The sequence below is a fragment of the Bombina bombina genome, chromosome 2 (genome assembly GCF_027579735.1).
Source record: "Bombina bombina isolate aBomBom1 chromosome 2, aBomBom1.pri, whole genome shotgun sequence".
Taxonomy (NCBI): domain Eukaryota; kingdom Metazoa; phylum Chordata; class Amphibia; order Anura; family Bombinatoridae; genus Bombina; species Bombina bombina.
Window position 1 is genome coordinate 367,167,149 of NC_069500.1, and position 17,127 is coordinate 367,184,275.

The following is a 17,127-nucleotide window of genomic DNA, read 5'->3' on the forward strand; positions in this document are numbered from 1 at the left end:
GCGTGGCCACGCAGGACTTGGTATGCAGATCTGGTGAATATGTCATCGGCTCCACCATGGAAGCTACCTTTGAGACGAGACCTTCTTGTTCAAGGTCCGTTCGAACATCCGAATCTGGTCTCACTCCAGCTGACTGCTTGGAGATTGAACGCTTGATCTTATCAAAACGAGGGTTCTCAGATTCTGTTATTGATACTCTTGTTCAGGCCAGAAAGCCTGTAACTAGAAAAATTTACCACAAAATATGGAAAAAATATATCTGTTGGTGTGAATCTAAAGGATTCCCTTGGGACAAGGTAAAGATTCCTAAGATTCTATCCTTTCTTCAAGAAGGATTGGAGAAAGGATTATCTGCAAGTTCCTTGAAGGGACAGATTTCTGCCTTGTCTGTGTTACTCCACAAAAAGCTGGCAGCTGTGCCAGATGTTCAAGCCTTTGTTCAGGCTCTGGTTAGAATTAAGCCTGTTTACAAACCTTTGACTCCCCCTTGGAGTCTCAACTTAGTTCTTTCAGTTCTTCAGGGGGTTCCGTTTGAACCCTTACATTCCGTTGATATTAAGTTATTATCTTGGAAAGTTTTGTTTTTGGTTGCAATTTCTTCTGCCAGAAGAGTTTCAGAATTATCTGCTCTGCAGTGTTCTCCTCCTTATCTGGTGTTCCATGCAGATAAGGTGGTTTTACGTACTAAACCTGGTTTTCTTCCAAAAGTTGTTTCTAACAAAAACATTAACCAGGAGATAGTCGTGCCTTCTTTGTGTCCGAAACCAGTTTCGAAGAAGGAACGTTTGTTGCACAATTTGGATGTTGTTCGCGCTCTAAAATTCTATTTAGATGCTACAAAGGATTTTAGACAAACATCTTCCTTGTTTGTTGTTTATTCTGGTAAAAGGAGAGGTCAAAAAGCAACTTCTACCTCTCTCTCTTTTTGGATTAAAAGCATCATCAGATTGGCTTACGAGACTGCCGGACGGCAGCCTCCTGAAAGAATCACAGCTCATTCCACTAGGGCTGTGGCTTCCACATGGGCCTTCAAGAACGAGGCTTCTGTTGATCAGATATGTAGGGCAGCGACTTGGTCTTCACTGCACACTTTTACCAAATTTTACAAGTTTGATACTTTTGCTTCTTCTGAGGCTGTTTTTGGGAGAAAGGTTTTGCAAGCCGTGGTGCCTTCCATTTAGGTGACCTGATTTGCTCCCTCCCTTCATCCGTGTCCTAAAGCTTTGGTATTGGTTCCCACAAGTAAGGATGACGCCGTGGACCGGACACACCTATGTTGGAGAAAACAGAATTTATGTTTACCTGATAAATTACTTTCTCCAACGGTGTGTCCGGTCCACGGCCCGCCCTGGTTTTTTAATCAGGTCTGATAATTTATTTTCTTTAACTACAGTCACCACGGTATCATATGGTTTCTCCTATGCAAATATTCCTCCTTAACGTCGGTCGAATGACTGGGGTAGGCGGAGCCTAGGAGGGATCATGTGACCAGCTTTGCTGGGCTCTTTGCCATTTCCTGTTGGGGAAGAGAATATCCCACAAGTAAGGATGACGCCGTGGACCGGACACACCGTTGGAGAAAGTAATTTATCAGGTAAACATAAATTCTGTTTTCTTCTGATGGAAAGAGTCCACAGCTCCCCACCCGTAATTTTATGCGGGGCGTCCTTATGTTCTTCTGGCACCTTTCACCCTGATATTCTTCTACTGTTCCTTGTTCCTCGGCAGAATGACTGGGGGATAAGGGGAGTGGGAGGAGTATTTAAAGGGACATGAAACCCATTTTTTTTCTTCTTTCATGATATAGAAAGAGCATGCAATTTTAAACAACTTTCTAATTTACTTCTATTATCTAATTTGTTTTATTCTCTTGATATTCTTTGCTGAAAAGCATATCTAGATAGGATCAGTAGCTGCTGATTGGTTGCTGCACTTAGAAGCCTCATGTGATTGGCTCACCCATGTGCATTGCTTTTTCTTCAACTAAGGAGATCTAAAAAATTAAGCAAAATAAATAATAGAAGTAAATTGGATTTTTGTTTACATTTGTATTCATGAAAGAACATTTTTGGGTTTAGTGTCCCTTTAAGCCTTTGGCTGGGGTGTGTCTGCCTTCTCCTGGTGGCCAGGTTCTTATTTCCCAAAAGTAATGAATGCAGCTGTGGACTCTTTTTCCATCAGAAGAAAAGGAAATTATCAGGTAAGCATAATTTGTTATTATTTGCACCCTTAATAAAACTATGAACTGTTATTTAATTTTACAATAAGATTAATAAAATGTAATATCTATTTATTAATTCAATTTCACATTTTCATATTATAAATATATTTCCAAAAAGTGTTGGTGGTTTATGGAATTGTTTTTCTGTGATATATACAATGTGTGTTTTTGCTTCTACTGCTCTGAAGCCCCTGTTGATAGATGTTTGTCAGTGTATGTATAGATATATATAGAAAAACATAATTTATGTAAGAACTTACCTGATAAATTCATTTCTTTCATATTGGCAAGAGTCCATGAGCTAGTGACATATGGGATATACAATCCTACCAGGAGGGGCAAAGTTTCCCAAACCTCAAAATGCCTATAAATACACCCCTCACCACACCCACAATTCAGTTTAACGAATAGCCAAGCAGTGGGGTGATAAAGAAAGGAGTAGAAAGCATCAACAAAGGAAATTTGGAAATAATTATGCTTTATACAAAAAAGTTTTCTTTCATGTAATTGGCAAGACTCCATGAGCTAGTGACATATGGGATAGCAATACCCAAGATGTGGATCTCCACTCAAGAGTCACTAGAGAGGGAGGGAATAAAATAAAAACGGCCATTTTCCGCTGAAAAAATTAATCCACAACCCAAAAAATAAGTTTATTTTCATAATTGAAAGAAAATTAATCCACAACCCAAAAAATAAGTTTATTTTCATAATTGAAAGAAAAAAAACTTAAGTCAAAAGCAGAAGAATCAAACTGAAACAGCTGCCTGAAGAACTTTTCTACCAAAAACTGTTTCCGAAGACGCAAATACATCAAAACGGTAGAATTTAGTAAATGTATGCAAAGAGGTCCAAGTTGCCGCTTTGCAAATCCGATCAACTGAAGCTTCATTCTTAAAAGCCCACAAAGTGGAAACTGATCTAGTAGAATGAGCTGTAATTCTCTGAGGCGGGGCCTGACCCGACTCTAAATAAGCTTGATGAATCAAAAGTTTCAACCAAGAAGCTAAGGAAATAGCAGAAGCCTTCTGACCTTTCCTAGGACCAGAAAATAAACCAAATAGACTGGAAGTCTTCCTGAAATACTTAGTAGCTTCCACATAATATTTCAAAGCTCTTACCACATCCAAAGAATGTAAGGATCTTTCCAAAGAATTCTTAGGATTAGGACATAAGGAAGGGACAACAATTTCTCTATTAATGTTGATAGAATTCACAACCTTAGGTAAAAATTGAAAATAAGTCCGCAAAACTGCCTTATCCTGATGAAAAATCAGAAAAGGAGACTCACAAGAAAGAGCATATAACTCAGAAACTCTTCTAGCAGAAGAGATGTCCAAAAGGAACAACACTTTCCAAGAAAGTAGTTTAATGTCCAAAGAATGCATAGGTTCAAATGGAGGAGCCTGTAAAGCCTTCAGAACTAAATTAAGACTCCAAGGAGGAGAAATTGATTTAATGACAGGCTTAATACGAACTAAAGCCTGTACAAAACAGTGTATATCAGGAAGTATAGCAATCTTTCTGTGAAATAAAACAGAAAGAGCAGAGATTTGTCCTTTCAAGGAACTTGCGGACAAACCTTTATCCAAACCATCCTGAAGAAACTGTAGAATTCTAGGAATTCTAAAAGAATGCCAAGAAAATTTGAGAAGAACACCATAAAATGTAAGTCTTCCAAACTCTATAATAAATCTTCCTAGAGACAGATTTATGAGCTTGTAACATAGTATTAATCACTGAGTCAGAGAAATCTCTGTGACTTAGTACTAAGCTTTCAATTTCCATACCTTCAAATTTAATGATTTGAGATCCTGATGGAAAAAACAGACCTTGAGATAGTAGGTCTGGCCATAACGGAAGTGGCCAAGGCGGGCAACTGGACATCCGAACCAGATCCACATACCAAAACCTGTGTGGCCATGCTGGAGCCACCAGCAACACAAACAATTGTTCCATGATGATTTTGGAGATCACTCTTGGAAGGAAAACTAGAGGCGGGAAAATGTAAGCAGGATGATAACACCAAGGAAGTGTCATCGCATCCACTGCTTCCGCCTGAACATCCCTGGACCTGGACAGGTATCTGGGAAGTTTCTTGTTTAGATGAGAGGCCATGAGATCTATCTCTGGAAGACCCCACAGCTGAACAATCTGAGAAAACACATCTGGATGGAGAGACCACTCCCCTGGATGTAAAGTCTGGTGGCTGAGATAATCCACCTCCCAATTGTCTACACCTGGGATATGCACCGCAGAGATTAGACAGGAGCTGGATTCCGCCCAAGCAAGTATCCAAGATACTTCTTTCATAGCTTGGGGACTGTGAGTCCCACCCTGATGATTGACATATGCCACTGTTGTGATATTGTCTGTCCGAAAACAAATGAACGGTTCTGTCTTTAACAGAGGCCAAATCTGAAGAGCTCTGAGAATTGCACGGAGTTCTAAAATATTTATTGGTAATCTCGCCTCTTGAGATTTCCAAACCCCTTGTGCTGTCAGAGATCCCCAAACAGCTCCCCAACCTGAAAGACTCGCATCTGTTGTGATCACAGTCCAGGTTGGCCGAACAAAAGAAGCCCCTTGAACTAAACGATGGTGATCTATCCACCACGTCAGAGAGTGTCGTACATTGGGATTTAAGGATATTAATTGTGATATCTTTGTATAATCCCTGCACCATTGATTCAGCATACAAAGCTGTAGAGGTCTCATGTGAAAACGAGCAAAGGGGATCGCGTCCGATGCTGCAGTCATGAGACCTAAAACTTCCATGCACATAGCCACTGAAGGGAATGACTGAGACTGAAGGTGCCGGCAGGCTGCAACCAATTTTAAACTTCTCTTGTCTGTTAGTCATGGGCACTGAATCTATCTGGAAGCCTAAAAAGGTGACCCTTGTCTGAGGAATCAAGAAACTTTTTGGTAAATTGATCCTCCCAACCATGTTTCCGAAGAAACAACACTAGTTGATTTGTGTGAGATTCTGCAGAACGTAAAGACTGAGCTAGTACCAAGATATCGTCCAAATAAGGAAACACTGCAATACCCTGTTCTCTTATTACAGAGAGTAGGGCACCCAGAACCTTTGAAAAGATTCTTGGAGCTGTTGCTAGGCCAAATGGAAGAGCAACAAATTGGTAATGCTTGTCTAGAAAAGAGAACCTCAGAAACTGATAATGTTCTGGATGAATCGGAATATGAAGGTATGCATCCTGCAAGTCTATTGTGGACATATAATGTCCTTGCTCAACAAAAGGCAGAATAGTCCTTATAGTCACCATCTTGAAAGTTGGTACTCTTACATAACGTTTCAAAATTTTTAGATCCAGAACTGGTCTGAATAAATTTTCCTTCTTTGGGACAATGAATAGATTTGAATAAAACCCCAAACCTTGTTCCAGAAGAGGAACTGGCATGATTACCCCTGAAGACTCCAGGTCTGAAACACACTTCAGGAAAGCCTGAGCTTTTACTGGATTTGCTGGGATACGGGAGAGAAAAAATCTTCTCACAGGAGGTCTTACTCTGAATCCTATTCGATACACTTGAGAGACAATGCTCTGAATCCATTGATTTTGGACAGATTTTATCCAAATATTCTTGAAAAACCTTAATCTGCCCCCTACCAGCTAGCTGGAATGAGGGCTGCACCTTTATGTGGACTTAGAGGCTGACTTTGGTTTCCTAAATGGCTTGGATTTATTCCAATTTGAGGAAGACTTCCAATTGGAAGCAGATTCCTTGGGGGGGAGGATTGAGTTTTTGTTCCTTATTTTGACGAAAGGAACGAAAACGGTTAGAAGCCTTAGATTTACCCTTAGGTTTTTTATCCTGAGGCAGAAAAACTCCCTTTCCCCCAGTGACAGTTGAAATAATAGAATCCAATTTAGAACCAAATAAATTATTACCTTGGATGGAAAGAGAGAGTAATCTAGATTTAGATGTCATATCAGCATTCCAAGATTTAAGCCACAAAGCTCTTCTAGCTAATATAGCTAAAGACATGGATCTAACATCAATTTTGATAATATCAAAAATAGCATCACAAATAAAATGGTTAGCGTATTGTAGTAGGCGAATAATGCTAGATAATTCAGAATCCAATTCCTGTTGCGCTAAATTCTCCAACCAGAAAGTTGATGCAGCCGCAACATCAGACAAAGAAATTTCAGGTCTGAGAAGATGACCTGAATATAAATAGGCCTTCCTTAGATAAGATTCAAGCTTCCTATCTAAAGGATCCTTAAAGGAAGTACTATCTTCCATAGGAATAGTGGTACGTTTAGCAAGAGTAGAAATAGCCCCATCAACTTTGGGGATTTTTTCCCAAAACTCTATAGATTTTGCTGGTAAAGGATACCATTTTTTAAACCTTGAAGGAATAAAAGAAGTGCCAGGCCTATTCCATTCCTTAGAAATCATATCAGAAATAGCCTCAGGAATAGGAACAACCCCTGGAGAAACCACAAGAGGTTTAAAAACAGCATTTAAACTTTATTAGACTGAATGTCAAGAGGACTGGTTACCTCAATATCCAAAGTAGTTAACACTTCTTTTAATAAAGAACGCATATACTCTATTTTAAATAAATAAGTAGATTTGTCAGTGTCAATGTCTGAGAAAGGATCTTCTGTTTCAGATAGATCCTCATCAGAAGAGGATGAATTATTATGTTGTTGGTCATTTGAAATTTCATCAGCTAAATGAGAAGTTTTAAAAGACCTTTTACGTTTATTAGAAGGTGGAAATGCAGACAAAGCCTTCATAATAGAATCAGAAACAAATTTTTTAAAATTTACAGGTATATCATGCACATTAGACGTTGAAGGAACTGCAACTGGCAATGTACTATTACTGATGGATACACTATCTGCATGTAAAAGTTTATCATGACAACTATTACAAATGACATTCGGCGAAATAATTTCTACAATTTTACAACAAATGCACTTAGCTTTGGTATAACCGATGTCAGGCAGCAATGTTCCAGCATAAACTTCTGAGGCAGGATCAAATTGAGACATCTTGCAAAATGTAAGAGAAAAAACAACATATAAAGCAAAATTATCTATTTCCTTATATGACAGTTTCAGGAATGGGAAAAAATGCAAATTGCATAGCCCTCTGATAGAGAAAAAGGCAAGAGGCAAAAATCAATGGGGTATTGAAATAATGAAATAATTTGGCGCCAAGTATGACGCACAATGTAACTTAAACTTACTTGGCGCCAAAAATAACCAGAAATGACACACTCGCGTCACTAATGACGCAAACGTGTGAAAGGTCTCGGCCTCAAGTATGACGCCGAAAATGCCGAAGTTGCGCCAGACTTATTTTTTCGCGCCAAAAAATATTTTCGCGCCAAGAATGACGCAATAAAGTTTAGCATTTGACGCACCCACGGGCCTATACTGCCCACAATTTGCAAGAAGTAGTCAATTGAAAAAAGACTAAACCCCAGGTAAGAAATACATTTCTTTAAACAATGTTTATATTCCCCAAATATGAAACTGACAGTCTGCAGAAGGAAATACATGAATCTGACTTGTGGCAAATATAAGTACAATACATATATTTAGAACTTTATATAAATGCATAAAGTGCCAAACTATAGCTGAGGTGTCTTAAGTAATAAAAAACATAATTACCAAAAGACACCCATCCACATATAGCAGATAGCCAAACCAGTACTAAAACAGTTATCAGTAGAGGTAATGGTATATAAGAGTATATCGTCGATCTGAAAAGGGAGGTAGGAGATGAATCTCTATGACCGATAACAGAGAACCTATGAAAAAGACCCCCGTTAGGGAAATCATTGTATTCAATAAGTGATACTCCCTTCACATCCCTCTGACATTCGCTGTACTCTAAGAGGAATCGAGCTACAACAATGCTGAGAAGCGCATATCAACGTAGAAATCTTACAAACTTACTTCACCACCTCCATAGGAGGTAAAGTTTGTAAAACTTAATTGTGGGTGTGGTGAGGGGTGTATTTATAGGCATTTTGAGGTTTTGGAAACTTTGCCCCTCCTGGTAGGATTGTATATCCCATATGTCACTAGCTCATGGACTCTTGACAATTACATGAAAGAAAATGTAAGGAGCGCCACCCTCAAAGGAGGGTTGCTTAAGTGCGTTATGAAGATACCTGAATAAAGTATCTTTGGGGTATAACGGCTAGATTTAGAGTTTTGTCGGTAACGACCCGCGTAGCTAACGCTGGCTTTTTTTCTGGCCGCACCTTTAAAATAACTCTTGTATTGAGAGTCCACAGAATGGCTGCGTTAGGCTCCAAAAAAGGAGCGTAGAGCATATTTAACGCAACTTCAACTCTCGATACCAGAGTTGCTTACGGAAGCGGCCAGCTTCAAAAACGTGCTCGTGCACGATTCCCCCATAGAAAACAATGGGGCTGTTTGAGCTGAAAAAAACAAACAAACCAACTCCTGCAAAAAAGCCGCGTTCAGCTCCTAACGCAGCCCCATTGTTTGCTATGGGGAAACACTTCCTACGTCTGCACCTAACACTCTACTAACATGTACCCCGAGTCTAAACACCCCTAACCTTACACTTATTAACCCCTAATCTGCCGCCCCCGCTATCGCTGACCCCTGCATATTATTATTAACCCCTAATCTCCTGCCCCCGCTATCGCTGACCCCTGCATATTATTATTAACCCCTAATCTGCCGCTCCGTAAACCGCCGCTACTTACATTATCCCTATGTACCCCTAATCTTCTGCCCTAACATCGCCGACCCCTATATTATATTTATTAACCCCTAATCTGCCCCCCACAACGTCGCCTCCACTTATTAACCCCTAATCTGCCGAGCGGACCGCACCGCTATTATAATAAAGTTATTAACCCCTAATCCGCCTCACTAACCCTATAATAAATTGTATTAACCCCTAATCTGCCCTCCCTAACATCGCCGACACCTAACTTCAAACATTAACCCCTAATCTGCCGACGAGCTCACCGCTATTCTAATAAATGTATTAACCCCTAAAGCTAAGTCTAACCCTAACACTAACACCCCCTAAATTAAATATAATTTAAATTGTAACTTAGGTTAGGATTTATTTTACAGGTAATTTTGTAATTATTTTAACTATTTTAGCTATTAAATAGTTCTTAACTATTTAATAGCTATTGTACCTGGTTAAAATAAATACAAAGTTACCTGTAAAATAAATATAAATCCTAAAATAGCTATAATATAATTATAATTTATATTGTAGCTATATTAGGGTTTATTTTACAGGTAAGTATTTAGCTTTAAATAGGAATAATTTATTTAATAAGAGTTAATTTATTTCGTTAGATTTAAATTATATTTAACTTAGGGGGGTGTTAGTGTTAGGGTTAGACTTAGCTTTAGGGGTTAATCCATTTATTAGAATAGCGGCGAGATTCGGTCGGCAGATTAGGGGTTAATAATTGAAGTTAGGTGTCGGCGATGTTAGGGAGGGCAGATTAGGGGTTAATACTATTTATTATAGGGTTATTGAGGCGGGAGTGAGGCAGATTAGGGGTTAATAACTTTATTATAGTAGCAGTGAGATCCGCTCGGCAGATTAGGGGTTAATAAGTGTAGGCAGGTGGAGGCGACGTTGAGGGGGGCAGATTAGGGGTTAATAAATATAATATAGGGGTCGGCGGTGTTAGGGGCAGCAGATTAGGGGTACATAGCTATAATGTAGGTGGCGGCTCTTTGCGGTCGGCAGATTAGGGGTTAATTATTGTAGGTAGCTGGCGGCGACGTTGTGGGGGGCAGGTTAGGGGTAAATAAATATGATATAGGGGTCGGCGGTGTTAGGGGCAGCAGATTAGGGGTACATAAGTATAACGTAGGTGGCGGTCGGCAGATTAGGGGTTAAAAAAATTTAATCGAGTGGCGGCGACCTCGAGTGGCGGCGGCTCACTTCAGCCACGACTCTAAATACCGGAGTTAGAAAGATCCCATTGAAAAGATAGGATACGCAATTGACGTAAGGGGATCTGCGGTATGGAAAAGTTGCGGCTGAAAAGTGAGCGTTGGACCCTTTCCTGACTGTCTCCAAATACCGGCGGTAGCCTAAAACCAGCGTTAGGAGCCTCTAACGCTGGTTTTCACGGCTACCGCCAAACTCTAAATTTAGGCCTAAGTGAATGTGATATTTGTACTGGGGGGTCACATGAAAAGAGAAAAAACAAAAGAATCTAATAATAATATTCCGTAGATTATACTGCAATTTGCAGGCTATGTGTGGTAGCTGCACAGACAAAAATGCTTGCTACAAGGGAAGTGACTGCTTGTCAGTGTAGTGAAACTGTGAACTACGTATCAAATGTAGTGGAAAACTTGATAGCAAAAGTTTACAAAGTGTAAAGTTGAAGCACTACAAATTGATATTACATAGCACTAAAAAAAACTGCAAAAAATACTATAGAGCTACAAAGTGTTGTTACAGAGTGCTAAGAAAAACTCCTATATGAAAAAGTGCTACCAAGATACTTGTTCAGGTATCTAATGCCAAATACAATTAGTAGTTTATTATATACTGGCTGTTACAAACTGCTATTTGTAACTGGCCCTTTAAATGGAAAATTGCCCTGCTTCCCTGGATTTTGGAGAAGCCTATTTGCCAGCCTCCTTCCACATGACTATGGCCCCTGGAAGATTGTGCCCCTGAAGACCTATTCTGACCCTCTAACTTGCAGCTTTGACTCATGTTTGTAGGGGACAGCTATATCACTACAAGGATTGCTATGTTTTTCATACTCCCTTAGCTACAGGGATTGCTACAGAAGGAAGAGGTTCACCTACTGGAGCCTGGTCGTAGGTCCAGGGCGCAGAGCAGACGGCGAGATACCAGCCCAGCCGCGGTGGTTCGTAGAGTCTGCATTACGTATGGTGGTTACGCAGTAGTTATAGTGTCTACGGTGCTGATGATCCTTGGGTGAGCGCTAGGAGCATCCTTTTCTACTGTCCAACTTCCAGCCAGCCTGGAGGCAACCGTAACATTTGGGATTGCTATGTTTTTCATACTCCCTTAGCTACAGGGATTGCTACAGAAGGAAGAGGTTCACCTACTGGAGCCTGGTCGTAGGTCCAGGGCGCAGAGCAGACGGCGAGATACCAGCCCAGCCGCGGTGGTTCGTAGAGTCTGCATTACGTATGGTGGCTACGCAGTAGTATCCTTGGGTGAGCGCTAGGAGCATCCTTTTCTACGGTCCAACTTCCAGCCAGCCTGGAGGCAACCGTAACATTTGGCGGCAGCGGTGGGATAGCGTCCTAGCGCAAGGAGCAGCACCACAACAGCACTGGTATCGTAGGAGAGTTATTGAGGGCAACGCTAGCCACTGCGCAGCGTCCCTACCTACAGCAGCATGGAGCTGACAAGACACTGGTCAAAACCCTGTGAAGAGCACCTCAACCTGATCCGTCGCTATGAGGGCGCTGATTTCGTTCCAGAGGTAAAGAGGCGGCTAGTCCGATATGGTCCAGACCCTGCACAGGAGGTAGTCAGTCGAATCATCCGAAAATTGGCTACTGAGAACGAAGCGGCACGAGCCTTTGAGCGCCAACTGTGGAGTTTGGGGGTATGGACACCTGCTCTCCAGCGAGAAAATGAGTTACAGGGGGCAGAGACAGTTGGTCCTGTCCCCCAGCAGCAGAGGAATATGCAGGGAATTGGGAGCCCAGACTCCATTCTCCAGCGGCAGGCTGAGTTACAGGGGGCAGAGACAGTTGGTCCTGTCCCCCAGCAGCAGAGTGAATTGCAGGGAATTGGGAGCCCAGACTCCATTCCACAGTGGCAGGCTGAGTTACAGGGGGCAGAGACAGTTGGTCCTGTCCCCCAGCAGCAGAGTGAATTGCAGGGAATTGGGAGCCCAGACTCCATTCCCCAGCGGCAGGCTGAGTTACAGGGGGCAGAGACAGTTGGTCCTGTCCCCCAGCAGCAGAGGAATATGCAGGGAATTGGGAGCCCAGACTCCATTCCCCAGCGGCAGGCTGAGTTACAGGGGGCAGAGACAGTTGGTCCTGTCCCCCAGCAGCAGAGGAATATGCAGGGAATTGTGAGCCCAGACTCCATTCCCCAGCGGCTGGAAGTATGTATGGGAGAGGAGCTTGTAACCCCCTCTCCCCAGCGGCAGCTTAACGCACCAGGGGGAGACAGTAAGCCCCACAACCGTACAGATGGGACCGTGGTCTCTGCACTTACAGCACAGGGGGCAGAGACAGTTGCTCCTGTCCCCCATCAGCAGAGTGAGATGCAGTGGATTGGGAGCCCAGTCTCCATTCTCCAGCTAACTCCTAACTTGGGCCCAGGGTTAACAGTGGAGATGTTAACCCCCACTGACCCCCACGTTCCCTTTGCCACCGGGCAGGACTATGCCCCAATGCCCCCAGCAGAAGAGCTGGCATTAGGACAGAGCGCTGCTGGCCTCTGCCCTACAGACCCCCTTGTTACAGGGCTGGCCTGCAAACCCCTCACCCCTGCAGAAGCGCTGGCACCAGGGCAGAGTGCCGCTGGCCTCTGCCCCCCAAGTACCACCAGCTATTTGCCCAGCTGCGCCAGGAAGGCCGAGGATGCTACACTTTCATCCTACAACCTGGAACCTACAGGCCAGTACTACTTATTGTGGGGGGGCTACTTTGCTGCTAATGTTTATTTGTGGGTGGGTTGCGAGACTAACTTAGGCACTGACCGACAGAAGGTCAGGTGCCTGGTTAGTCTCCCTCCAAAAGGGGAGATATGTTACAAACTGCTATTTGTAACTGGCCCTTTAAATGGAAAATTGCCCTGCTTCCCTGGATTTTGGAGAAGCCTATTTGCCAGCCTCCTTCCACATGACTATGGCCCCTGGAAGATTGTGCCCCTGAAGACCTATTCTGACCCTCTAACTTGCAGCTTTGAGTCATGTTTGTAGGGGACAGCTATATCACTACAGGGATTGCTATGTTTTTCATACTCCCTTAGCTACAGGGATTGCTACAGAAGGAAGAGGTTCACCTACTGGAGCCTGGTCGTAGGTCCAGGGCGCAGAGCAGACGGCGAGATACCAGCCCAGCCGCGGTGGTTCGTAGAGTCTGCATTACGTGTGGTGGCTACGCAGTAGTTATAGTGTCTACGGTGCTGATGATCCTTGGGTGAGCGCTAGGAGCATCCTTTTCTACGGTCCAACTTCCAGCCAGCCTGGAGGCAACCGTAACACTGGCTTCTGGCATAATGCCAAAATATGCAGAGCTATCTGGTGTATATTTTTATAGACCACACTTAGGAAACACATTTAGAAACGGCAATAATAGTGAACATGATTTACACAAATTTATATAAGCTTATATAGTATCTAATATCATTGGCCAAGATATATAAAAACGTTATGATTTGCTGCAGCAGAAAAATGTACTTTATATAAAAAACACTAAAAAGTATAGAACAATAATTTTTTATTAGAATATGAAACAAAAAAAAATTGTTCAAAAGTATTTGCCCAAAGTAAAGGGGTTCCAAAGTAAGGGGTCCAATATTTCCCAGGGGGCAGAACGCAGGGACTGGTCCGTTGTGTAGGATCAAATAATATATTTTGTTTCTTCATGGTTTAGGGGTTCTTAAAGTGAATGTAAATTTTGATGCTAAAGTGCCCGGTTTTTAAAAATTCGATTAAAAACAGGGGCACTTTAATTCATCAAAATTTACATTTCACTCCTGTTGTGAAAAAAACCCTTACCTTTTAATCTTGACAGCAGCTCCAGCTTCCTCTGGTCGTTGCAAGCCATTTCTGATGTCAGAAATGATGGGTAGGTCATCCTCCATTCACAGCTTCCCCCCAGGGGGAATCGGTGACTGATTCAAAGCCGTGATTGGAGGAAGCCTGATTCCTCATTTTAGACCCAGGAAGAGGCTTTGGGACGGGCAGAGGAAGCTGGAGCTGCTGTCAAGATTAACCCCTTAATGACCGAGGACGTGCAGGGTACGTCCTCAGAAAAAAGGCAGTTAACGCCTGAGGACGTACCCTGCACGTCCTCGGTGTGGAAAGCAGCTGGAAGCGATCCTGCTCGCTTCCAGCTGCTTTCCGGTTATTGCAGGGATGCCTCGATATGGAGGCATCCTGCAATAACCTTAGATGGCCATCCGATGCAGAGAGAGCCACTCTGTGGCCCTCTCTGCACCGGACATCGATGGCCGGTATCGTTGGGAGGTGGGTGGCGGCCATCGATGGCCCTGGTCATGTGGAGGGGGGCGGGATCGTGGGCGTGGAAGCCCGGGCGCACGCTCGGGAGCGCGCGTGGGCCTGCGCCGGGGCAGGGACCGGGTGGGGACCGCTGCACTACAGAAAAAAATGTGTCCCAAAATAAAAGTGGGACCAGTAATTTTTTTAAAAAAAACCTTAGGCGTTATTTAGGTGGTGGGGGTTGGTCCGTGGGGGGGGGGGGGGAAAGCTACACTACAGAAAAAATAAAAAAAATAAACATTTGATTGTGCAAACTGGGTACTGGCAGACAGCTGCCAGTACCCAAGATGGCCCCCAATAAGGCAGAGGGGGAGGCTTAGAGAGCTGTTTTGGGGGGATCAGGGAGGTTGGGGGCTAAGGGGGGATCCTAAACACAGCATATGTAAATATGCTTTTTTTTTTTTTTTTCTTTAAAAAAAAAAAAAAAAAAAACTTTTATTTTAGTACTGGCAGACTTTCTGCCAGTACTTAAGATGGCGGGGACAATAGTGGGGTGGGGGAGGGAAGGGAGCTGTTTGGGAGGGATCAGGGGGTGGGATGTGTCAGGTGGGAGGCTGAACTCTACACTAAAGCTAAAATTAACCCTGCAAGCTCCCTACACACTACCTAATTAACCCCTTCACTGCTAGCCATAATACACGTGTGATGCGCAGCAGCATTTAGCGACTTTCTAATTACCAAAAAGCAACGCCAAAGTCATATATGTCTGCTATTTCTGAACAAAGGGCATCCCAGAGAAGCATTTACAACCATTTGTGCCATAATTGCACAAGCTGTTTGTAAATAATTTCAGTGAGAAACCTAAAATTGTGAAAAAATTAACGTTTTTTTTAATTTGATCGCATTTGGCGGTGAAATGGTGGCATGAAATATACCAAAATGGGCCTAGATCAATACTTGGGGTTGTCTACTACACTACACTAAAGCTAAAATTAACCCTAGAAGCTCCCTACATGCTCACTAATTAACCCCTTCACTGCTGGGCATAATACACGTATTTTGCGCAGGGGCATTTAGCATCCTTCTAATTACCAAAAAGCAAAGCCAAAGCCATATATGTCTGCTATTTCTGAACAAAGGGGATCCCAGAGAAGCATTTACAACCATTTATGCTATAATTGCATAAGTTGTTTGTAAATAATTTCAGTGAGAAACCTAAAGTTTGTGAAAATATTTGTGAAAAAGTGAACAATTTTTTTTATTTGATCGCATTTGGCGGTGAAATGGTGGCATGAAATATACCAAAATGGGCCTAGATCAATACTTTGGGATGTCTTCTAAAAAAAAATATATACATGTCAATGGATATTCAGGGATTCCTGAAAGATATTAGTGTTCCAATGTAACTAGCGCTAATTTTGAAAAAAAGTGGTTTGGAAATAGCAAAGTGCTACTTGTATTTATGGCCCTATAACTTGCAAAAAAAGCAAAGAACATGTAAACATTGGGTATTTCTAAACTCAGGACAAAATTTAGAAACTATTTAGCATGGGTGTTTTTTGGTGGTTGTAGATGTGTAACAGATTTTGGGGGTCAAAGTTAGAAAAAATGTGTTTTTTTCCTTTTTTTCCTCATATTTTATAATGTTTTTTATAGTAAATTATAAGATATGATGAAAATTATGGTATCTTTTGAAAGTCAATTTAATGGCGAGAAAAACGGTATATAATATGTGTGGGTACAGTAAATGAGGAAGAGGAAAATTACAGCTAAACACAAACACTGCAAAAATGTAAAAATAGCCTTGGTCCCAAACGGACAGAAAATGGAAAAGTGCTGCGGTCATTAAGGGGTTAAAAGGTAAGTTGTTTTTTTTCACAACACGAGTGAAATGTAAATTTTGTTGAATTAAAGTGCCCCTGTTTTTAATCGAATTTTTAAAAACCGGGCACTTTTAGCATCAAAATTTACATTCACTTTAAGCTGGTGTCTGAGTTTGATGCCTCTCAGGATTTTTTATCTTCCTTCATTTTGTTCTAAGGACTGTTACAACAAGCATTTTAAATTAAACAGATGCCAAATTACACATGAAAATTCTGTTTTTTTTTTTTTTTTTAATTCCTGTTTAAAATCTGTTTTCAGCATGATTTTCTTTTTTTCCCTTTCTTTGCATTAACTGGCTTGGTAGTTGGTGAGTGCATTTAGTGTGAGGCAAGATAAAAAGAAATTAACCTCATTCGCCTAAGTAGAACTAACAAAACCTCCTTCTCTATCTTTGGAAAGTGCCATAGTTTTCAGTGCCCTCCAAAATAAGTCCTTTTGGCAAACCGTAATTATTATATAACCAATGGAAAATGCTGCACTTCTTGGAGCGATCAGTAAGCATTACACAGTAAAAATGTCTTTTGAAATTCTGCATTACACTATACAGACTTGTATGTCCCTTTAAGTGCCCAAATGTATTAAGCCCCCTGGCTGCCAGAGGGTCTTTACAACCCCTTTCTAAGACAAAGTGATTTATTATGCTTAAACATCAATAATCCCCCTAGAGTCTGTTTTCTAATATGATTTTTATGAACATTAATTTGTGGTACTTGCCCTACTTCTGAGACTCTTGCAAATCTGTTTCATAGCAACTACCTGGTGTCCTGGCTAATTTCTTCTCTATTGTTGTCCAAATGTGTAGAATTCCAGGTGCCCTCTGTTAAAACTGTAAAGATTTAATGCA

At 41.9% G+C, this 17,127-nt stretch overlaps 1 protein-coding gene across 1 annotated transcript in view; it reads left to right on the forward strand.

Moving 5' to 3' along the window:
- ATP6V0A2 (ATPase H+ transporting V0 subunit a2) overlaps positions 1 to 17,127 on the forward strand; it is a 236,702-nt gene that overhangs the window by 144,971 nt on the left and 74,604 nt on the right. The gene's annotated exons all lie outside the window — the stretch shown is intronic.